Source organism: Enhydra lutris, unplaced genomic scaffold (genome assembly GCF_002288905.1).
Source record: "Enhydra lutris kenyoni isolate GAN:26980312 unplaced genomic scaffold, ASM228890v2 scaffoldscaffold162, whole genome shotgun sequence".
Lineage (NCBI taxonomy): Eukaryota > Metazoa > Chordata > Mammalia > Carnivora > Mustelidae > Enhydra > Enhydra lutris.
This window is the reverse complement of record NW_019154246.1, coordinates 169,602-194,878: the sequence shown is the minus strand read 5'-3', so window position 1 is coordinate 194,878 and position 25,277 is coordinate 169,602. Positions and strand designations below refer to the sequence as shown.

Below are 25,277 nucleotides of genomic sequence, written 5' to 3'. Positions count from 1 at the left end.
TCTCTGTCAAATAAATAAATAAAAACTTTAAAAAAAAGAAATAGAGCAGCTGAATAGATAAGAGAGGATTAAGTTTATGTTGCCTATAAGAGGTTCTTTTCAGATGTAATAACAGGCACGGACTGAAAGTATGTGGATAGGGAAAGATATTCCATGCATAAACACACAAAAATATAGCTGCTAGGGTTATATTTATATCAGACAAAACAGACTTTGAAACAAAGACCACAATGGAAGAAAAAGAAAGATATTACATGGTGAAAAGGGGTTAATTCAGCAAGATAATAAGTTATTTTTAAATATTCATCCAATATAAGAGCGCATACATGCTTAAAGAAAATATTAAGAGACCTATGGGGAAAAAGAGCAAGATGATAATAGTAGGAGATTTTGTAATACCTCACTTAAATCAATTGGTAGATCATCCAGAAAAAAAGTCAATAAGGAAAAATAGCCTTAAGAATTCATTAGGGATGCCTGGTTGGCTCAGTTGTTAAGCATCTGCCTTCAGCTCAGGTCATGATCCCAGGTTCCTAGGATCAAGCATCAGACTGTGTGCTTGGCTGAAAATATGCTTCCCCCTCTCCCACTACCCCTACTTGTGTTCCCTCTCTTGCTCTCTGTGTGTCAAATAAACAAATTCTTTAAAAAGTAATTAGACCAGATGGACTTAAGAAGAATGCCTATTCTGCTGTTTTCTTTTTTAATGGAATGTTCTTTATATATCATATCCATTAAGTACACATGGAGAAGTTACAGGACAGATCACATGTTGTATCATGAAACAAGTCTCACTAAATTTAAGAAGACAGGAAATCATATCAAGCTCATTCTTTGATCATCATGGTATAAAGTTAGGTATCAATTACAATAAGAATTCTAGGAGGGGCGCCTGGGTGGCTCAGCGGGTTAAAGCCTCTGCCTTCGGCTTGGGTCATGATCTCAGGGTCCTGGGATTGAGCCCTGCATCGGGCTCTCTGCTCAGCAGGGAGTCTGCTTCCTCCTCTCTCTATCTCTGCCTACCTCTCTGCCTACTTGTGATCTCTATCTGTCAAATAAATAAATTAAAAAAAAAAGAATTCTAGGAAATTACTAGTAGGTGGGAATTAAGTAGTATACTACTGAATAGCCAGTGGGTCAGTGATGAAATAAAAAGGGAAATATAAAAAAATACCTTCTGTAAATAGAAATGGAAGTACAACAATCACAAATCTGTGAAGTGCAGCAACGTAGATCTAAAAGTGACATTTTAGTGATATATGCTTACCTTACAGACCAAGAAAAATCTGAAATACTGTAAGATTACACATAAAAAAAACTAAAAACAAGAGAAATAAAATCCAAAGTCAGCAGAAAGAAAAAAAAATAAAGATTAAAACAGAAAGAAATAGATACTAAAAAGTAATAGGAAAAAATTAAAACTACAATGTTTGCTTTGAAAGAATAAACAAAATTGATAAAGCTTCAAGTAATCTCATCAAGAAAAAAAAAGTAATCAGTAATCAAAAACTTCCCAAGAAACAAAACTTCAGGACCATATGGCTTCACTGGTGAATTCTGGCAAAAAATAAAAGAAAATTTAATATGTAACCTTCTGAAACTTTTCCAAAATTGAGAAAGGTGGAACACTTCTAAGTTAATTATGCTTGGTATATCTGTATTATTGGAAGTCCTAGCCACAACAATTAAGCACATAAAAGAAGCAAAAGTTGTCTCAAGAGGAATGGAAGAAGTAAAATTTTCACTATTTGCAGATAGCATGACACTATATAAGAAAACCTTAAAGACGTCTCCAAAACATTTTAGAATAAATGAATTGGGTAAAGTTGCAGGATATAAAATCCATATATGGATATTTTCTATTTCTATACACTAATCATGAGCTATCAGAAAAAGATGTTAGGAAAGTGATCCCATTTACAGTTTCAATAAAAATAATAAAACACCTAGGAATAAATTTACCCCAGAAGGTGAAAGACCTGTGCCCTGAAAATTATGACATTGTTGATAGTAATTGAAGGAGATACAAAAAATGGAAATATATTTCATGCTCATTCATTGTTTGAAGTAATTAATTTTGTTACAATGTTCATACTATCCAAATCAACCTACACATTTAATACAATCCTTATCAAAATCCCACTCACATTTTCCACAAAACTAAAACAAATAATTCTGAAATTTCTATGAAGCCAAATTAAACTCCAAATAAGCCAAACAATCTTGAAAAAAAAAAAAAAAAAGAACAAACCTGGATTTACCATGCTACCTGTTTGTAAACTATACAGTAAATCTTTGCTTATCAGAACCCTATGGTATTTGGGGGAAAGAAGACACGTAGATTAATGGAACAGAATAGAAACCTCAGAAATAAAGCTGCACATATTTAGTCAATTTTACAACAAAGAAGCTATGCCTATACAATGAGTTATGGATAATCTCTTCAATACATGGTGTTGGAAAAATCAGACTGCTACAAGCTAAGCAATGAAATTTCATCAATTATCTTACACCATACACAAAAAAATAACTTGATGGATTCAATATAATACCTGAAACTGTTGAAATACCTAAAAGGAACATTTATCATAAGCTTCATGATATCAATCTTGGCATTGACCTTTTAGATCTGACTGCTAAATTAAAGTAAAAAAAAAAAATAAGTGGGACTACAACAAGCAAACAAAATCCACTTCTGCTCAGCAAAATAAACCATCAACAAAATAAAAAGATGTACTGAATGGGATCAATATTTACAAGACATATATTCAATAAGAAGTTAGTATCCAATTTATAAAAAAGAAATCAAATATTTCAATAGCAAAATTTAAAGCAATCTCAGTAACAAATGGACAAATCGAAATAAATATTTGTCCAAAGAGAACATACAGATGACCAAAAGGCTCATGAAAAAAATGTTCAAAATCACTAATTATCAGTAAGAGTGAAATCAAAATCACAAGGTATCACTACATATATGTTAGAATACCTACTATGAAAAAGACAGGAAATAACTATAGGAGAGGATGTGAAGTGAAGGGAACCCTCACACATTGTTGGTAGGAATGCAATTTGGTGAAACCGCTATGGAAAATATATGGGGATTCCTCAAATAATTAGAAATAGAAGTGTCCCTACCACCAAGACCAGGTTTTTGAAATTCAATGTCATAGAGATAAGCACTGAATTCAAGATAAAGCAAACAAGTGGAGTTTATTTAGAGATAGCTGTATACAGGGAATCCATCAGGTTCTGGGCTCTTGTTTTTTGGGAGGTTTTTGATCACTGCTTCAATCTCGTTACTAGATATAGGTCTATTCAGGTTGTCAATTTCTTCCTGATTCAATTTTGGGAGTTTATAGTTTTCCAGAAATGGATCCATTTCATCTAATTTGTTTAGCTTATTGGCATATAACTGTTAATAATAACTTCTAATGATTGTTTCTATTTCCTTGGTGTCAGTTGTGATCTCTCCTTTTTCATTCATAATTTTATTAATTTGGGCTTTCTCTCTTTTCTTTTGGATTACTGTGTCCAATGGTTTATAATTCTTATTAATTCTTTCAAAAAACCAGCTTCTAGTTTCACTGATATGTTCTACTGTATCTCTAGTTCCTCTACTGTATCTCTAGTTCCTCTACTGTATCTACTGTATCTCTATATCATTGATCTCTACTCTAATTTTGATTATTTCCCTTCTTGCATGTGGAGTTGGTTTAATTTGTTGTTGATTCTCCAGTTCTTTAAGGTGCAGAGACAGCTGGTGTATTTGGATTTTTCAATTTTATTGAGGAAGGCTTGGATGGCTATGTATATCCCCCTTAGGACCAACTTTGCTGTATCCCATAGGTTTTGGGCTGAAGTGTCTTCATTCTCATTGGTTTCCATGAATTGTTTAAGTTATTTGATCTGCTGGATGATCCAAGCATTCATAAGCAAGGTGGTCTTTAGCTCCCAGGTGTTTGAGTTCCTTCCAAACTTTTCCTTGTGATTGAGCTCCAGTTTCAAAGCATTGTAATCTGAGAATATGCAGGAAATAATCTCAGTCTTTTGGTATCTGTTGAGTTTTGATTTGTGACCCAGTATGTGGTCTATTCTGGAGAAGATCCAATGTGCACTTGAGAAGAATGAGTATTCTGTTCTTTTAGGGTGGAATGTTCTGTATATATCTATGAGGTCCATCTGGTCCAAGGTGTCATTCAATGCTCTTGTTTCTTTTTTGATTTTCTGCTTCGATGATCTGTCTGTTTCTGAGAGAGGCATGTGAAGATCTCCTATTATTAATGTATTCATATCAACATGACTCTTTATCTTGATTAATAGTTTTCTTATGTAATTGGCTGCTCCCATATTGGGGGCATAGCTATTTACAATTGTTAAATCATCTTGGTGGATAGACCCTTTAAGAATGATATAGTGTCCTTCTGTATCTATGACTACAGTCTTTAGTTTAAAATCTAATTTATCTGATATGAGAATCGCTACCCCTACCTTCTTTTGAGGTCATTGGCATGAAAGATGCTTCTCCATCCCTTCACTTTCAGTCTGGGTGTATCCTTAGGTTCAAAATGGTTCTCTTGTAGAAAGCATATGGATGGTCCTGTCATTTTATCCAATCTGCAATCCTGTTTCATTTGATGGGTGTATTTAGGTCATTCACATTGAGATTGATTATTGATAGATACGTTTTTATTGACATCATGTTACTTTTGAAGTTTTTCTTTCTGTAGATTGCCTCTATATTTCTGTTCAAAGATATTCTTAGGATTTTTCCTCTTTTATAGGAGCCCTCTTAATGTTTCCTGCTGTGTTGGCTTGGTTGTCACATACTCTTTTAACCTTGCTGGTCTTGGTAACTATTTATTTATCCATCCATTTTGAATGTCAGTCTTGCTGGATAAGGTATTCTTGGCTGCATGTTCTTCTCATTTAGTGTCCTGAATATATCTTGCCATCCTTTTCTGACTTGCCAGGTTTCTGTGGACAGGTTTGATGTTATTGTGATGGGCTTTCCTCTGTACGTAAGAAGCCTCTTTGTCCTAGTGGTTTTCAAGAGATTGTATCTACAATTATGATTCCTCAATTTTACTATCAGGTGCCTTGATGTTTTTTTTAGAATCTATAATCTTGCGGGGAGTCCATTCTGCCTCTAGTACATGAACGCTGGTTCCATTTGTGAGATTGGGAATATTTTCATGGAGAATTTGTTCCACTATATCTTCTAGACTTCTTTCTTTCTCCTCCCCTTCAAGGATGTGGATAATTCTGACATTGGAACATTTCTTGGCATCATTTATTTCCCTAATTCTGTGTTCGTGGTTTCTATGCTGTTTGTTCCAGGCTTCCTTCTGGTCCTTTCTCCTATCTGTTTGTCCTCCAGATCACTAATTCTATCTTCTCTCTCAGTTACCCTAGCTTTTAGAGAATTTAGATTGGATTGCTACTCATTGAGAATATTGTAAACATCATCCCTGGTGGCTTTCAGTTCTATTCTAATGAATTCCATTTTGTCATCCATGGCTTTCTCCAACCTAGTTATTGCCTGGATAATTGTTAACCTGAATTCCTTTTATGACATATTGTCTATGTCGATAGCCATCAGCTCTGTTGCAGAAGGCCCAGCCTCTGAATTTTTCTTCTGTTGGGCATTCCTCCTCCTAGTCATTTTGGTGAGAGATGGCTGAGTGGATGTAGCTGGATGTATCAACTGTGGTATAGTCGAGGTACACCCTGGAACGCTTCTGAGCAATCAAGTGTCCCCACCATAATGGAAGAAAAAAAGAATGAGAGAAAAAGGAAAAAGAAAGAAGAAAGAGGGAGGGAGAGACAGAGGAAAAAAAAAAAAAGAAAGATAAGATAAAAGAGAAGGCCCAGCCCAAATGGGCCCCAAGGTAACATTTATGAGGTATACAAACAAAAACAGACAAACAAAATGACTAACAAAAGTAGATGACAAGAGAAAAAAATATATACATACATACATGTATGTATATATATAAAAGCAAGACCAAAAAAAAAAAGAACCTCATCAAAAAGAACGCCACGAATCCAAGTTGGTGCAACCACTTTGGAGAACAGTGTGGAGATTCCCCAAGAAATTAAAAATAGAGCTTCCCTATGACCCTGCAATTGCAGTACTGGGTATTTACCCCAAAGATACAAATGTAGTGAAAAGAAGGGCCATCTGTACCCCAATGTTTATAGCAGCAATGGTCACGGTCGCCAAAATGTGGAAAGAACCAAGATGCCCTTCAACGGATGAATGGATAAGGAAGATGTGGTCCATATACACTTTGGAGTATTATGCCTCCATCAGAAGGGATGAATACCCAACTTTTGTAGCAACCTGGACGGGACTGGAAGAGATTATGCTGAGTGAAATAAGTCAAGCAGAGAGAGTCAATTATCATATGGTTTCACTTATTTGTGGAACATAACAAATAACACGGAGGACAAGCAAAGTTAGAGAGGAGAAGGGAGTTGAGGGAAATGGGAAGGGGAGGTGAACCATGAGAGACTATGGACTCTGAAAAACAATCTGAGAGTTTTGAAGGGGCGGGGGGTGGAGGTTGTGGGAACCAGGTGGTGGGTATTAGAGAGGGCACGGATTGCATGGAGCACTGGGTGTGGTGCAAAAAAAATGAATACTGTTACGCTGAAAATAAATTTAAAAATTTTTAAAAAATTAAAAAGAACCCCAAGTATAAGATTTCTATAGTACCAGGGCAAAAACAAATATACAGAAACATGTCGGAAGAAGATGGGAGAGTGATTATAAATTCTCAGTGTTATTTTGGGAGGAGGAAGGTTGTATTGATTCTTCCTGGATGTATCTTGATATCTTTGTTAAGGGACTCAACTTCCCTAAGATAAAAGGGGATTAAAAATTTGTTTACCTATAGGGGTAGCTTTGATTGGGGAAATGGACTACCTTGAAGTTTAACTCTATATGAATATTAAAAAATAAGAAAAAAGAATAAACTAAAGTAAACTAAAATGAAATTTAAAAAAAATTTAAAAATAGGAAAGCAAAAGAAAAATGCAGGTATATGTATCAAAATGTTCAGGTTAAAAGGTTATTATGGAATTTGATGTACTGGACATCTCACTGTGATGGTAAATAGGTTAAAAATTATCTATAAAAAATGAACCAGAATAGTGGGAATGAATTAAAAATAAAAGTTGTATCTATGAAGTAGTGGTGTTTGTTCTTTTTTTTTTTTTTTTTTCTTGGCGGGCTTTCTGGGGGAAGGGCCTGCTGCATGGGTTTTCAGGCAGTGTTTCCTAAGTTAAGCCCTCCTGCCCCCTCAAGGGGGTGGGCTCTGAGAAAACCGGTTTTTCAGGCTTTTGTTCTCTGGAGGTTTTGTTTGTTTGCTCATTTGTTTTCTCTCCCCTTGACAGCTTTTGATGGTTTTTAGAGGTTTAGAGGAAAGCAAACTGCACCCAGACCTCCCTGTCAGAGAGAAGCCTCGCTCTGTTCCCCTCTGGGTGCTCCAGAGTACATAAATCCCCCCTTGGCCACTGGCAGACCACATTCCCAGTCATGGTCCCTAGGGACACAGGAACTCCTGCTTGTACCCAAAACCACGACAGCGGTGGCTGTCTGGGCAGCTCCAGACCGCCAGAGAGGTTCCAAGCAATGATCCCACACTGAGATTTTCCCACTGGCCTGGGCTGCGAGTACTCAGACTTTCCAGGACCGAGAGCATTGGGCTGGCGCCTGCACGCACCTCTCTCAGGGGAGGTTGTGTGTAACACCTCAGACTCTGGTAGCGTGGTGCGGCGCATGCGTGGGGAGTGCAAAAAGGCTATGATTTTGCTGCTGGCAAGGTTCCCAGCTCCTCACGGAGTCACACCCCACACACTCTCAGGTGCGCTCACAGCTCAGGGACCAAGACCTGGTTTCTTCTCCACACTCTCTCCGGCTCGCCGCCAGGGGTGGCTGTTCTGGGTCTGGGGACTTAAGGCCCTGTCCCTAACTGCCCCAATTCCCACAATATCCCCCCAGGATCCTTTGCTCTTTTTGAGTGCTCTCAACCAGACTCCAAGTTAATGCTGGTTCCCAGTCGCAGGGCATTCTCTTATTGGTGTATTACTTTCCAATGGGTTGCTTCTAATGGCCTTTTGTTTATCTTCCGATATCAGTCCGACATTCCCACTCTGCTTTACCTGCCCACTGGCATCTTTTCCCCCCATAGAGATCCAGACATGTATAATTCTAATCTCAGGCTGATTTCATGGGTGATCAGAATTCTTTGGTAGGTAATCAGATCACTTTAGGGTACAGGTTGAAACAGTGCCTCCTCCTAGTTCTCCGCCATCTTGTCTCTCCCCAACTCTTACTTTCTAATGGCTGTTATCTCTTGTTTGTTCTCTTCTGCAGAAGGAGGTCTTTGTCTCTAATTGTACATGAACTTTTAACCCTTGCGTCAAACCAGTGACTTTATAGGAGTCCCTCTGGTGTTTCTTGTACTGTTTCAGAACTACCAAATGATCCAAGTCTTCCACTTCTGGGTATTAATTGGATGAAAACAAACAAACTCTAATTTAAAAAGATATGTACACCCCTATGTTCATTGCCAAATTATTTACAATACCCAAACTTTCTGTAGAAGAAAGTATACCATCAACAATCTCAGTGTCCAACAATGGATGCATTAATAAAGGTGCTGTAAGAGTAGAACTTTGATGTTATCACCATAACAACAAAACAATGGGGTAATTATGTGAGTGGTAGGATGCGTTAACTAAATTTATCATGGTATACATTTCAGAACCTGTACATGAATAAAGTTATCCCCTTGCACATCTTAATTTTACAGTGTTGTATGTCAATTTTGTCTCAATAAAAATGGTTTATAGAAGCATTACTTGTGAATACAATCTGTGTTCTTAAGTTGATGTATAAAGGGAACCATCACACAAAACTACAATAGGTAAGATGACAATGGCTGACTAACCATAGCTGACTGTTGAATAAATGATTCAAAAGCAAAGAGCAAAGCATATATTGGCATATATCATGCATTGTCAGCTGTCCATGATTTCCAGAAGAGCCCAGAGTGCTGCAGAATGCACATTGGGAGTACAAAAAATATCAGAATTTCATAGGTAGCTGCCCATTTTGGCCACAATTAATGGTCATATATACTGCTGTATAACTTACATATATAAGTGGCAATGAAAGGACCCAGGGGTAACATGGGTCATGTGATACCACAAACACTACAAAGACATGGTGAACATAGTTACAAAATGCATATGGACTCTGGCACTCTTAACCTGACCTATTTAGGCAGCCACCAAGGCTATTGCTTAACTTATAAAACCAACAAGATAAAGATTTGGGGAGCAGAAGTCTGACATCAGTCACAATTAAGAAAAAAAATTGCAATATATCATCTTATATCCTCTTTTGAGTCAATTTTCAGCCCCAGAATTTATCCAGTGAAAAAGCCACCTGGTGACCTATAAGAAATGTCCTACATACCACAATAATTGTATGTGGGCATTATGCCAATAAATTTGCAGCTGTATACCAGAATGGATTTGTCAGCTCAGGTTTGCATAACAAAATTCCATGGACTGCATCCGTTAAACATCAGATATTTATTTTCTCAGTAATGAAGGCTAGTAAGTCTAAGATCAAGTTACTCTCAGTTAGGTTCTTGTGAAATCTCTTTTTAGTTTGCAGAAGGCTGCCTAACATGGCCTTCCATCATTACAAAAAGAAGAGGATGAATTCTATCGTCTCTCAGAAGCCCACTAATCCTTTAGATCAAGGCATTGCCCATTTGAACCAATTTAACCTTAAGTTCTTCTGTAACAGTCCTATCCCCAAATCCCTACACATTTGCTATTAGGGTACCCAACATAGAAATCTGGGAGGGTACAATATAGTCCAGAGTACAGAGCAAGCACCCACTAGGGATAGCAATGTCCTAAGATCTTTTGAGACCTGATGGTTACACTGTCTGAGCTCACACTAGGGGGCCATCTTTTATAACGGAGTGATATTCTCACTAAAGTTGAACCATATTTTATAATGGAGTGCTATTCTCACTAATGTGAGAAATATGTGCTATCCATCACATTTACCTTTGTTTTTGGATAGAGGTCCAGGTTTCCAGTTCAGGAAAGAATCTTCTGTCAGAGACATATTAACAGTTCTTGTAAACCAAAAGCTAGGCCTTCCAGCAGGTGTTTTGAGCTCCTCATACCAGCACACTTCCTGAGGGCTGATCCAAAGTAACTTTTATCATTATATTGGAAGAAGAACATGTTTTATTATGTCCCATTAGCCACCATATAGTGCATCGTTAATTTTTTATGTAGTGTTCAAAGACTCATTAGTTGTGTGTGACACCCGGTGCTCATTGAACTGGTCATTCTTAATAGATGTATTCTCTGTAAACCAATCTACCTGCTGTATGCTATAGGAACTAACTTGTGTGCATGGCATTGAAGAACCCCCTCCATTTTGACTTCTGATTGAGTGTAGATGTGGAATGTGCTATGAATTTTCCTGTGCCCTCATCTTCCCCTTCCCCTTTCAGGACTGAATTACTTGTTCCCCAAGTGCTAGCAGTGTTAGTAGCAGGCATTCTCAGCTAAGTCTTTCTCAAGGAATGGTTCTCAGTGGATAACACTGCTTAGCCTGAAGTCATGCTCTGTCCCCTGAAACCACATTCTATCAATGTTCCTGTCAAAGAACAAAGAGGATCACTTTCACCACAGCAAGACACCTAAGAAAGAACAGGTCAGAACTTCTGTAATACATGAGAACTTCATAATAACTGCAACACAGTTCAATTGCCTATGGCCAATTGTGGTTCCTTCATTATGAAAGATGAGATTCTAAGGGCACTCCACAATAAACTTCCTGCATACCTATCCCTGTCTCAAAATATGTGTCCCAAGAATTGCCAAATATCCCCTGTGGATGGGAGGGCAACAGCAGAGTGATGCTTATTTGTTTGTTTGTTTGTTTCCAGCTCCCAACATGAGGCTTATTGGCTCTGAATTCTGGCCATGTCTGAGCACCTGTTAGATGGATTTTTCCAAACAATCTCTCTACATCCCCACCTGTCTTCAAAAGGAGGGGTAGACAAAATATCCCCCTGTTCTTGCTAAAATGAGGGTCTGGTGTAAACTTGCTTTGGCTTCTTTAAATTATGTATATACGTTTAAAAATAGTCCTAAATTAATGTCATTTTAGACAGTTTAGAACTCCTGATAGAGTATGGAGTAGTATGTCCATTTTACCTTTTGACATGCACCTTCTCTGATCTTCATGTTCCTGCCATCTGGAAACCCATACAACATTTGATCTATGTTGCACAAGGTCTACTCAGCATCCAAATGCAAAAGCAAATCTAAAATATATGATGTGATTTCTTTTTTAAGAAATAAATAAAAATGACTACACTTTGCCTGAGTTAAGCCATTACAATAATTTACATTTGTACAGAGATGGATTTCCTATCAACTATTCCATCTATATGTATATAAATAAATGTATGCATATATGCTTTTGTAAATGTATATATTTTAATTTTAAAAGATGTACTATTCCTTATGTTCCACATATGAGTGAAACCATATGCTAATTGTCTTTCTCTGCTTGACTTATTTCACTTAGCATAATCCCCTCTAGTTCCATCCCTGTTGATACAAAAGTTGGATATTCATTCTTTATGATGGCTGAGTAATATTCCATTGTATATATGGACCACATCTTCTTTATCCATACATTTGTTGTAGGGCATCCTTGTTCCTTCCACAGTTTCATATTATAGACATTGCTGCTTGAACTTTGGGGTGACTGTGACCCTTCTTTTTACTACATCTGCATCTTAGGACCACAGGGGAAAGGAGGGAAAACTGAATGTGAAGAAATCAGAGAGGTAGACAAACCATGAGAGACTATGGACTCTGGGAACCAAACTAACAGAAAGGAGTGGGGGTGGGGCAATGGGGTAGACAGGTGATGGGTATTAAGGAAGGCACATGTTGGGTTGTGCATTGGGTATTATACACAAGTAATGAATGTTTTGAACACTACAACAGAAACTTATGATGTACTATATACAGTCTAACTGAACATAATACTAAAAACAAAGCAAAACAAGAAAAATTCTAGTAGACACATTAAAAAACTTTTTTTTAAAGTGATAAAAATAAATAAACTTAATAGAATCACGAAGAGCAATTCATATAGCACTAGAGTCTAAAGTGATTGTTACAATAAGTGGAAACTGCTGTAGCTGGTTTCCACTGTCATGCATTTTACCACTTAGATATAAGTAAACACTGTAAAATAAAATATGATTACATAAATACAAATTCAATCTTATAAACAAGTGATTCTGTTAAATTAAGCTGAAAAAGAAAAAAAATGAACTGAATTATACCATGAATTCCAACATTTTATTACTATCAGTGACTAACTCTTATCTCTAAATAACACACTATCTTAAAAATTATTTATTTTTTATTTATTTTATTCATTTTTTTAATTTTAATTCTAATGTACTTAACATACAGTGTTATATTAGTTTCAGGTGTACAATACTGTGATTCAATGCTTCTATACCTCACCCATTACTCATCATAAGAAACATACTCCCTAATCCACATCACTCATTTTACCTATTCCCTTACCCACTTCCCCTCTGCTAACCATCAGTTTGTTCTCTATAGATAAAATTCTGCTTCGTGGTTTCTCTTTCTCTTTTTCTCTCTCTCTGTTCCCTTGTTTTCTTTCCTAAATTCCACATATGGGTGAAATGTAGCATTTGTGTTTCTCTGCCTTATTTTGCTTAGCATAATATTTTCTTGCTCCATCCATGTAATTGCAAATGATAAGATTTCATTTTTTTTCCATTGGCTGAATAATATTCCATCTGCATCTTCTTTATCCTTTTGTTAATTGATGAACATTTGGGATGCTTCCTGCATTTGGCTATTGTAAATAATACTGCAAAAATCATAGAGCTACATGCATACTTTTGAATTAGTATTTTTGTAGTTTAAGGGTATATACCCAGTAGTAGAATTGCTAGATCAGGGTATAGTTCCATTTTTATTTTTTTAGAAACATCCATATTATTTCCCCAGTAGCTGTACCAGTTTTCCTTGAGAATCTTATTTTTGCACATCACCTCCCAATACATCTTGTTTCTTGTATTTTTGATTTTAGCTATTTTGATAGGTGTGACATGATATCCCATTGTAGTTTTGATTTGAATTTATCTGATTATGAGTGAAGTTAAGAGTCTTTCATATGTCTGTTGGCCACCTGCACATATTCTGTGGAGAAAATTCTTTTCATGTCTTCAGCACATTTTAATTGGATTATTTGTTTTTCTTAATGTTAAGTTGTATAAGTTCTTTATATATTTTGGATATTAACCTTTTATCAGATATGTAACTAGCAAAAATCTTCTTCCATTCTCTAGGTTGCTTTTTAGTTTTGTTGATTGTTGATTTCACTGTACAGAAGCTTTTCATTTTTATGTCATCTCAAAAGTGTGTTCTTGCTTTTATTTCCCTTGCCTCTAGAGAGAGAGCTAGAAAGTGTTACTGTAGCCTATTTTAAAGAAATTACTGCCTGTGTTCTCTTATAAGGATTTTGTGTTTTCAGGTGTCACATTTAGCTCTTCAATCCACTTTCAGCTGACGTTTTATTACAGTGTAAAGAAATGATTTAGTTTCATCCTTTTGCATGTAGCTGACAGTTTTCCCAAAACTACTTGTGAAAGACAGTGTTTTTTTTTCCCCCAATGATTATTCTTTCCTCCTTTGTTGATGATTAATTGACTATATAATTTTGGGTTTATTTAGAGTTTTTCTACTCTGTTTCATTGACCTATGTTCTTATCTGTATATCAGCACCATACTTTTTTGATTACTATAGATTTGTAATATAACTTGAATTTTGGAATTATAATGACTTCAGATTTTTTTTTCAAGACTGTTTTGTCTATTTGGGATCTTTTGTAGTTCCATATAAATTTAAAGATTGCTGACTAAAAAACACAATAAAAATTGGAAAGACCACAAATACCTGGAGGTTAAACAACATGCTACTAAAAAATTAATGCATCAACTGGGATATTAGAGAATAAATAAAAGGTCACATGAAAATAAATGAAAATGAAAACATGACTCTCCACAATTTTGGGATACAACAAATGCTGCCCTAAGAGGGAAATGCATATCAATACAGGCTTACCTCAAGAAGGAAGAAAAATCTCAAATACATAGCCTAAACTTACACTTTAAAAAACTAGAAAAATAAGCACACATGAGGCCTAAACTAAGAAGAAGAAGGAGATAAAAAAGGTTATAGTAGAGGGGCGCCTGGGTGGCTCAGTGGGTTAAGCCTCTGCCTTTGGCTCGGGTCATGATCCTAGGGTCCTGGGATCGAGCCCCTCATCAGGCTCCCTGCTCAGCGGGGAGCCTGCTTCCTCCTCTCTCTCTGCTGCCTGCCTCTCTGCCTACTTGTGATCTCTGTCTGTCAAATAAATAAATAGAATCTTAAAAAAAGATTATAGTAGAAATAAATAATGTAGAAATAAAAGAAAAATTGGAACAAATCAATAAAACCAGGTGTTGGTTCTTAGAAAAAAAATAATAAAAGTGATAAACTCCTAGCCGGACTTATAAATAAAAGGACCCATTTAAAATAAAAAATAAAAGGGGGGCACCTGGGTGTCTCAGTGACTCTGCCTTTGGCTCAGGTCATGATCCAGGGTCATGGGATCGAGCCCTGAGTCAGGCTCTCTGCTCAGTGGGGAGCCTGCTTACTCCTCTCTCTCTCTCTGCCTGCCTCTTTGCCAACTTGTGATCTCTGTCTGTCAAATAAATAAATAAAATCTTTAAAAAAATAAATAAAATCATAAATAAAAGGGAAAAATCTCAGCTAACACCATATAAATACAAACAATAATAAAATAATATTATGAAAAGGTATATGACAATAAACCTGATAATCTCGAAGAAATGGATAACTTCCTAGAAACATATAAACTAGCAAAACTGAAACAGGAAGAAATAGAAATTTAGAGAGATCCATAACCAGCAAGTAAATTGAACCAGTAATCAATAATCTTCCAACAAACAAAAATCCAGGCCCAAATGGCTTCCCAGGGGAACTCTACCAAACATACAAACTCTACTAAATTCTACCAACAAAACAAATAATTAATACCCATTCCTCTCCAACTGTTCCAAAAAATAAAAATTAAAGGAAAACTTCCACTCATTGTACAAGGCCAGCATTACCTCTATCCCAAAACCAGCAAAGGCCCCATTAAAAAGGAGAATTATAGGTCAATATCCTGGATGAACATGTATGCAAAAATTCTCAAGAAAATACTACCAAATCAAATTAAATATATTAAAAAATATTCACCAAGAGATGCATGGGTGGCTCATTCGGTTAAGTGTCTGCTTCAAGTTTAGGTCATGATCCCAGGGCCCTGGGTTCCAGTCCCAATTCAGACGCTGCTCAGCAGGAATGCTGCTTCTCCTTCTGCCTGTCGACTTACAACATGTTTTAATAGAACTGCACAAGTTTAACCCATGTGTTTTTTTTTAATATTTTAAAAACATTATGAACTTTCATCATCCACAAAATATTACTGAATATGATTATTACTTAGCATAATGTTAGATATATAAATATATATAATGGAATATTACTCATGATAAAATGAGGAAGAAATGCCCATATTTCCCACTCCAAATAAGACAATTAGGGTCCTTTTGGATCATGCTCTCTCAGGGACAGGATGCACTAGGCTACATAATCCTGATTCCATGACACCAAGCTAAGATGTCCCCACCCCAGTACATTCATCCTTATAGCTCTGGGATGATTCAAAGTCAATATAAGACCAAATAAATCTCAAAAGCATGCCTCTATATTCTATTTCCAGAAACCATTTACATAATATCTGTATGACTCAGCAAGATCAGAAATATCTGAAATAAAATATATAGGCATATAAGAAAAAATATATATATAATTCAGTCTGCATAATCACTGATATAATACACATTCATTTATTTATTTTTTTTTAAAGATTTTATTTATTTATTTGTCAGAGAGAGAGAGAGAGAGCGAGCGAGCACAGGCAGACAGAGTGGCAGGCAGAGGCAGAGGGAGAAGCAGGCTCCCCACAGAACAAGGAGCCCAATGCGGGACTCGATCCCAGGACACTGGGATCATGACCTGAGCTGAAGGCAGCTGCTCAACCAACTGAGCCACCCAGGCGTCCCATACACATTCATTTAAATATAGTTTCTGAGACTACTGGAAGGTTTTACTTGTAAACATGAATACATTCATTAAGGCACTGCAATTTTCTTCTAACTCATTTCAGTGGAATCAGTAAGCTAAACACTTATTTGATGGCTCAGTGTTTGTTACTGTGAATGATAGTTCTTTGCCATCACCTTGCCATCACCATGCCATGTCTTTGATAGTGGGAAGAGAAAAAAAAAAAAAAAGATCTAGCCTTGAAAGCAATTTTCCCACTAGATCCACAGACACATAAATTGTATTTCACCAGGACCTGGGAGGCTCAGTAGGTTAAATGCCTGCTTTCAGGTCAGGCCATGATCCCAAGACCCTGGCATTGAGTCCCAAGTCTGGCTCTCTGCTCAGTGGGGAGTCAGCTTCTCCCTCGCCCTCTGCTCTCCACACCCACCACTCATGCTCGCTCTCACTCTCTCATAAATAAATGAATAAAATCTTAAATAAAATAGAACTTTGTTGCACTAAGACAACTATTGAAGGGTTTGAGTAATGAAGGACATGCCTCCGTTCTGAATCTACCTTCGTTTACACAGAATGGTAATCAGAAAAAGAGAATAGTAAAAGCAAAAACAACATTCAAAAATAAGTATTTATTGGGTGTTCTGTGTCAGACAATATTGTGAATTGCTTGTCTACACTTATTAATTTAATTATCCAAAATCATCCTCAGCTCTATGTACCATCACCATTCACAATAGAAAAGTGGGAGCAAACCTCAGAAAAAAGAAAACAAACAATTCTGGTTATCCTATTTATGCTGGTAAGCCATTCTTCCTTAGTTCCATTCCATCAGCACATTCCACTTCGACTCTCTTGCTAAATGTTGGGAAACTAAGGGCACACACCTATTTTTATAATGCGGGAAGGTTTTGTTTTGTTTGTTTTGTTTTGTTTTGTTATATTTTGAGCCAGACTCTGACCTTTTCATAACAATCCTAAGTAGTTTACATTTGTTACTTATAATACATTTAAAATAATTTTTGCAAACAATGTCAAGTTCAAATAAAAAACAAAAACAAAAACAAATAGCACCATTACTAAAAGTATTAGATCTAAATTTAGATGTTGAATTATCTTTTTTATTGTTATATGTTAGTCACCATACAATGCATCATTAGTCTTTTCTTTAAGACTTTATTTGTTTGACAGAGAGAGAGAGAGAGAGAGATCAAAAGTAGGCAGAGAGGCAAGCAGAGGGGGAGGGGGAAGCAGGCTCCCTGCTGGGCAGAGAGCCTGATGCAGGGCTTAATCCCAGGACACTGAGATCATGACTTGAGCCTAAGGCAGAGGCTTAACCCACTGACCCACTGAGCACCCAGGTGCCCCACATCATTAGTTTTCGATGTAGTGTTCAATGAGTCATTGTTTGTGTATAGCACCTATTGCTCCATGCAATATGTGCCCTCCTTAATACCCACCACTAGACTCACCCATCGTCCCACCCTCCTCCCCTCTAAAACTCTGAGTTTGTTTTTTGGAGGGGGAGAGGAACCATGAGAGACTGTGGACTCCAGGAATTATCTTAAAGGTAGTAAAGACATCAGCTTTAGGGCTGTTGGCTTCTACAGACCCTTCCAAAGATCCTATCTTAACTGAACATTGTATTTTTTTTTTCTTAAAGAAAGCACCAAAGAGTGTCCATTTCAGTATTCTGAAATTGTAGTTTTGTCCCATGATAGTCTAAAGTTATTTCCAGCAATGACTAACCTTGATGTAAGTGTTGATGACTTACAGGATTCAAACTTTATTTAAAAGCTGAGATCTGAATTACATAATTCCTTTTTTTTCCCCCTCTGAGGACAATCATGCATGATTTATTGCTGGCATTTTCTTTGTGGAGAAAGCCTTTTCACAACTAAGTCATTTTATAGGAAAGTAAGAGTCACTAAATTTTACGTGTAAAATAATTGGCGGAGTGAGGATAGAAGATACACCCTCATTTTAATCTTAATTCACTGAATTATCTTACATTCAAAATAAGGACAGGGTAAAGTAGATCTGTATATTGTTTTTCCAGTGTTCCAAGATTCATTGTCTATGCACCTTACCCAGTGCTCCATGAAATATGTGCCCTCCTTAATACCCACCACCATGCTCACCTATCCCCCCTTCCCCCCTCCATAACCCTCAGTTTGTTTCTCAGAGTCCACAGTCTCTCATGGTTCATCTCCTCCTCTGATTTTCCACAATTCATTTTCACTTTCCTTCTCCTAATGTCCTCCATGCTATTCCTTATGCTCCACAAGTAAGTGAAACCATACGATAATTTACTTTCTCACTTGACTTATTTCACTCAACATAATCTCTTCCAGTCCCATCCATGTTGATACAAAAGTTGGGTACTCATTCTTTCTGAAGGAGGCATAACATTCCACCGTATATATGGACCATATCTTCTTTATCCATTCATCTGTTGAAAGGCATCTTGGCTCTTTCCACAGTTTAACAATTGTGGCCATTGCTTCTATGAATATTGGGGTACAGATGGCCTTTCTTTTCACTAGATCTGTATCTTTGAGGTAAATACCCAATAGTGCATGTGTATGTTCTCTTTGAACCCTAAACTACATTACCTTGATGTTTAAGCTATTTCAGCATTGTTTGTTTGCTTTTTTGTTTGTTTGTTTCCTTTCCTTGTCCTTTTATATATGAGTACATGAGTTTGGCCTATATCATCCAATGAAATTCAGGGGTTGAGAGGTTAAAATACAACTTCATTTTATTTGCTATTAATTAAATAATTAAATATTATTGCTATAGAAAAGATAAGGCAAACACCACACTATTATTTAAATTACTCTCTATGAGCTTGTACATAATTTGCTCCTTTTTGAATTGTGGAAACCTGTATCCTACTTCCATAACCATGTTGATATTCTTAGGATTGTTGTATCAAGGAAAATGCACTGCTTAATTAGATATCCCCTGTGTCATATACTTCCTCAGCAACTCTTTCCTATTTTGTACACAAAAATAATCAAAATTCATGTAGGTGGCTATTAATTATGTGGAGACAAATTCATATGCATATTTTATTTATTTTTTTTAAAGATTGTATTTATTTTCTTGCGAGAGAGAGAGAGATCTCAAGGAGGCAGAGAGGCAGGCAGAGAGAAAGGGGGAAGAAGCCTCCATGCTGAGCAAGGAGTTCAATGTGAGGTTTGATCCCAGGACCCTGAGATCACAACCTGAGCCAAAGGCAGAGGCTTTAACCCACTCAGCCACACAGGCACCCCTTGTATGCATATTTTATTTTATTTTATTTTTTATTTATTTATTTTTAAATTTTATTTATTTATTTGATAGACAGAAATGACAAGTAGGCAGAGAAGCAGGCAGAGAGAGAGCAGCGGGGAGGCAGGCTCCCTGCTGAGCAGAGAGCCCAATGCGGGGCTTGATCCCAGGACCCTGAGATTATGACCCGAGCTGAAGGCAGAGGCTTAACCCACTGAGCCACCCAGGCGCCCCTATATGCATATTTTAAATGTAAATTATATTGAAGTAATATTTCCTGAAATCCTATCAGACAACTCTGGTGATTTATTTTCATTTTAATAAATATATTTGAGCTTTTGCCTGGAGCTCAATTTTATTTTCTTCTGGCAGTCTGACCTCAGCTCTAAAAATACATCATATGCAATGTATACAATGTGCTTAATTGTGGACTAGAAACCAAGTATTTCCAAAGGGGCTGTTGGAAATCAAATATGAGTCTCTACCATGATTAGGCAGTCAGCCCATTTACCCAGAAAGGTTCCAAATCTTACAGGGGAAGGTAATGAATGTATATCTTTTCATTATACTTTCTACTGAATTTATCATACTAAATGATTGAAGACTTAGTTTCAAAGGCAAAAACGTCACCAATAAACTTAAACACTGATAGTAGAGACTTAAGCATTTTTTTACTTCTTTTGGAATTTTTTTGGGGGGAGTATTCTTCAGATATGCCACATTCAATAACTCAATTGTTCAGAATATATGTGATTCTGCCTGGGTAACTCTTATATAGATGATCAAAAAAATACTCTAAGTTTATTAAAGAAGGAATTCTGTGTAACTCTTTTATATAGATGATAAAAAATACTCTAAGTTTATTAAAGAAGGGATTGCTGCAACTCTAATTACAACCCTCATGTTAGTGTTAGGAATTTTTTCTACATATACTATTGCAGATATACCTTTCATTCCATTTTCAGTGTTTTATTTTAAGAGCAAAATTCTAGAAGAATGACATACAGACTTCTATAAGGGGCTATATGCCTCAAGGGAAATGATGTTTAATGATTTTATAGAATTAAAGACAATTTATATGCTTGATCATCTAGAAGGAAACATAATGTTTTATATTAATGTATTTTCCTTTAGTTTCAGAAGCATGGCTTGGTGAAAGAAGTCTTCATAGTACAACTCACTCACACATCAAAAGGTGTTTACTCTTCTGAGTCCTCTGAAGTAAGTCAAAAGAAATTAGAATGCCTTGATGAGTTTAATGCAACTTACATTAAAAAGAAAACAGGAAGTTACTCTCAGACCTACTGTTTATGTAAATGTGTTTCATTTTGATGATTATGTAGAGCAAATAATCTTGTGCTTCTGACATGGGCATATTTTCAATTGGGACTATTTATAAGATGGCTATACAATTAATATATTTTTAATTTAATTTTATTTTTTCAGTGTTCCAAGATTCATTGTTTATGTACCACACCCAGTGCTCCATTCAATTAACTTGTTTTTCAAGTGATTTGTAAAAAGAACATAGAGGTAACTATTTGAGTTTTTTTTTTTCTGTTGGTTTGTTGTGGTTTTTTTTGTTTTGTTTTGTTTTGTTTTGTTTTACTCATATTAAATTTGAATCATCACAGGTTTACAAGGACAAAAGGGGTAGAGATCACCTTGCCACAGTGAGATAGGACTGGAATTTCATAGCAGTGTGTATCTCTTACTTAAGGGAACATGACCCTGGAATATCCTTGCATTCTTGATTGGGCTAGTAAACATGTGTATTCTTTTTTATTTAAATCTCTACATTTTGGGGCACCTGGGTGGCTCAGTGTGTTAAGCCTCTGCCTTCAGCTCAGGTCATGATCTCAGGGTCCTGGGATTGAGCCCCACATCGGGCTCTCTGCTCAACAGGGAGCCTCTTTCTTCCTCTCTCTCTGCCTGCCACTCTATCTACTTGTGATCTCTCTCTCTGTCAAATAAATAAATGAAATCTTAAAAAAAAAAACACAACTCAACATTTTGCATTATGCTTATCACTAATTTATATCCAACAATATTTTTTAAATAATTAATGTGTGTAAAATAGATAAAGTACTTCAGAATATAAAAATACATGGTGAGGGGCGCCTGGGTGGCTCAGTGGGTTAAAGCCTCTGCCTTCGGCTCAGGTCATGATCTCAGAGTCCTGGGATCGAGTCCCACGTCGGACTCTCTGCTCAGCAGGGAGCCTGCTTCCTCCTCTCTCTCTGCCTGCCTCTCTGCCTACTTGTAATCTCTGTCTGTCAAATAAATAAATAAAATCTTAAAAAAAAATTAAAAAAAAAAATACATGGTGAGCATTTTATGCAGTTCTATTACAATAAAGTGTTTTGTAAGATCTATGTTTTCAGATGACCCCTGGTTATTATTAATAGTTTCATTTTGATATTTACCTTCTCACAGCCTAATAATATTAAGGAGATGACATAGTTTCTATATGTTAGGCTTTCAATGCTACTCATGTCTTTATTTTCTATCTGTGGATATGATTATCTGACACTTTTGAATTAAAAAAATGGACATTAAATATTTTAATAAAGTAGAATTTAAAATTCAGGGGAAGTTGGGGGATGATAATGTGGGAATATGTGTCAGCTGTGATAAAAATTAGAAGAGGTTTTATTATGATGAAAATAACTACAAATATAATTGCTTATTAGTTAAGTTTGTTTTGGTATAAGTTTTCAACTTTCAGTTTATGGATCTCCTTTTTAATTTGTTCTTGAATCTTCCATGATGATTCTATATTTTAATATTGATACTTCTTTCTTACCAAAATTTCTGGTTTTGGATTCCACATACTTTAAGATAGTGCTGTTCTTAAAAGTGTTTAAGATAGTGTTATTCTTAATTACTTTGCTTATATTGAATTTCCAAGCCATTGCTTAATACACCAGAAGTATATTATAATTATATTTTTTAGGATTGAAATTGTAAGTTTTAAGTTATATTAGTGAACATAATATCATACAAGCTGTCATTCCTCAATGTTTATTTTTTATTAAAGTGAATTGAGCCACTCATTAGGAATTTTAACTGTATGTAGAAATTTATCCTGGAAGTTGTACTAGGATTCTGGGAGTAATTTTTTTTCTTTTGGGGAAAGAAGATGCATGATATATTTTACATCCCTCTAATTGCAACTTTAACTTTGGCACATGTTCCTCATCTATCAGGAGAAATATTTTCTTGATTTATAACACATTAAAAGTTGCATAGCTTAAAATTAACTTCTTCATATTTATTAAAATGTTTTTACAACATTCCATGTTTTTTAATATTTAGCATAGTATTATTTTTTGGAAACAGAACTGGCAAAAAACCTGATTAGAAAATATGCATATGTTTTACAAAGGCCTAAGTATTCTGTAATTATTGAAATGTTTTGTATTTATACTTCATTATAGCTGTTATAGACTATAGTTGAGTGATTTAACATTATGGAGAACTTCTTACAACATTGAATGGTTCAAGTACTTAACACAGTATTATCCTTGGATTTGGAGATGGAAGGAACCTGGAATAAAGAATTTTTTTTATGCTTAACAAAAGGCCTAAGTATTCTGTACTTTTCCAAAAGAAAATAAGATGAGGAAACATGTATTTTTCAAAATGGACGGAAATTTAACTTACTTTTAGGATGGCCATAAAATCATTGTGAAATTGATTGGGATTAGTTCATCAGAAAGGATGAATACCCAACTTTTGTAGCAACATGGACAGGACTGGAGGAGATTATGCTGAGTGAAATAAGTCAAACAGAGAGAGTCAATTATCATATGGTTTCACTTATTTGTGGAGCATAACAAATAGCATGGAGGACAAGGGGAGTTAGAGAGGAGAAAGGAGTTGAGGGATATTGGAAAGGGAGGTGAACCATGAGAGACTATGGACTCTGAAAAACAATCTGAGGGTTTTGAATGGGCGGGGAGTGGGAGGTTGGGGGAACCAGGTGGTGGGTATTGGAGAGGGCACGGATTGCATGGAGCACTGGGTGTGGTGCAAAAACAATGAATACTGTTATGCTGAAAATAAATTTAAAAAAATTAAAACAAAACAAAACAAAATAAAAGAAAAAAAAGTGAATGCTAAGGGAAATTGAGCAACCTTACATTCTCTAAAATGTGCCCTATATGTAACAATTTTGACTAAACTCTGATCATACAGGACTTATTCTCTGAACGTTACTGTAATAAGATGATTTGTTTTCCCCTCATTTAAGGAAGAAAATAGAAGTGGTGTATGGTCTTGAAATTTCATTTGGCTGAGAAAATGCTATGGAGGCAATAAAAAGTATGTAATAATAATCACTTTCTTTTCCCTTAAAGGACTTTCATGGAATCTAGGGATATGATCTGTTCTGATGTGTTTCAGTTTAAACTATGAAGATAGGAAATCAAAGTGTAGAAACAGATTTTATACTTTCTGGTCTTTTCCAATATGGTGAAATTGACACTTTCCTCTTTGTTGCCATTGTAACCCTCTTTTCAGTGGCTCTGATGGGGAATATCATACTGGTCCTTCTCATTCAGCTGGACATCAGACTCCACACTCCAATGTACTTCCTACTTAGTCAGCTCTCCTTTATTTATATGATGTACATCTCCACCACCGTGCCCAAGATGACCACTGACTTCCTGACAAAGAGTAAGACCATTACATTTTTAGGTTGTGAAATTCAAGCATTTGTATTCTTGGCACTTGGTGGAACTGAAGCCCTTCTCCTTGGTTTCATGTCCTATGATTGATATGTAGCCATTTGTCACCCTTTACACTATCCTGTACTTATGAACAAGAATATCTGTTGGTTCATGGTCACGTGTGCATGGGGCAGTAGTTCTATCAATGCTTTAGTGCATATGCTGTATGCTTTTCAACTTCCATTTTGTAGGTCTTGAATTGTTAACCACTTTTTCTGTGAATTTCCATCTCTGTTACCACTGGTGTGTCAGGATACTTCCCAGTATGAGCATTCAATCCTCCTGAGTGGGCTTATTATTCTGTTGCTACCATTCTTGGCCATTCTAGCTTCCTATGCCCCTGTACTTACTGTGGTGTTCCAGGTGAGCTCAGGTAAATGACAGACAAAAGCTATCTCCACTTGTTCCTCTCACCTAATTGTGGCAAACCTATTTTATATGACTACCCTCTCCACCTATGCAAGGCCACACTCCTTGCATTCTCCTGAACAGGATAAGTCAGTGGCAGTGTTTTACACCATCATCACACCTCTTCTGAATCCATTCATCTACAGCCTGAGAAATAAAGAGGTTACTGGTGCCCTGAAAAGACTGTTGGTATAATTGATATTTGTACAGGAAATGTCACTTTAGGAACCCCTTATTGATTGAGATTGACCAATATAGATCACTTTACCTAGAATATTGATTTGGAATATGTTAATCTAAAGAATATTTATGCAATAAATTGATAAATATATTGATTCCTGCTCATTTCAGGATGGCTTAATCATAGTTATTGAAGCTGCATGCTTTTCCAAACTGAAACCTGGAAAAAAATGGTGTTATTGTCAACAGTATTTGGCTTCTAGGAATACATTTTAACTGTTAACTCAATGTTTGCATCTCAAAAGACATTAAGGAGGACATTACAAAAGGACATTACAAAAAAAATTGTATTTTGTAATGTCCTCCTTAATGTCTGAATGTAGTGAATAGGAAAT

At 36.1% G+C, this 25,277-nt stretch overlaps 1 pseudogene; it reads left to right on the top strand.

Annotated features, from left to right (window-relative positions):
- The first annotated feature begins 23,976 nt into the window (after positions 1–23,976).
- On the top strand, positions 23,977–24,897 carry LOC111140090 (annotated as a pseudogene).
- Positions 24,898–25,277: the final 380 nt, after the last annotated feature.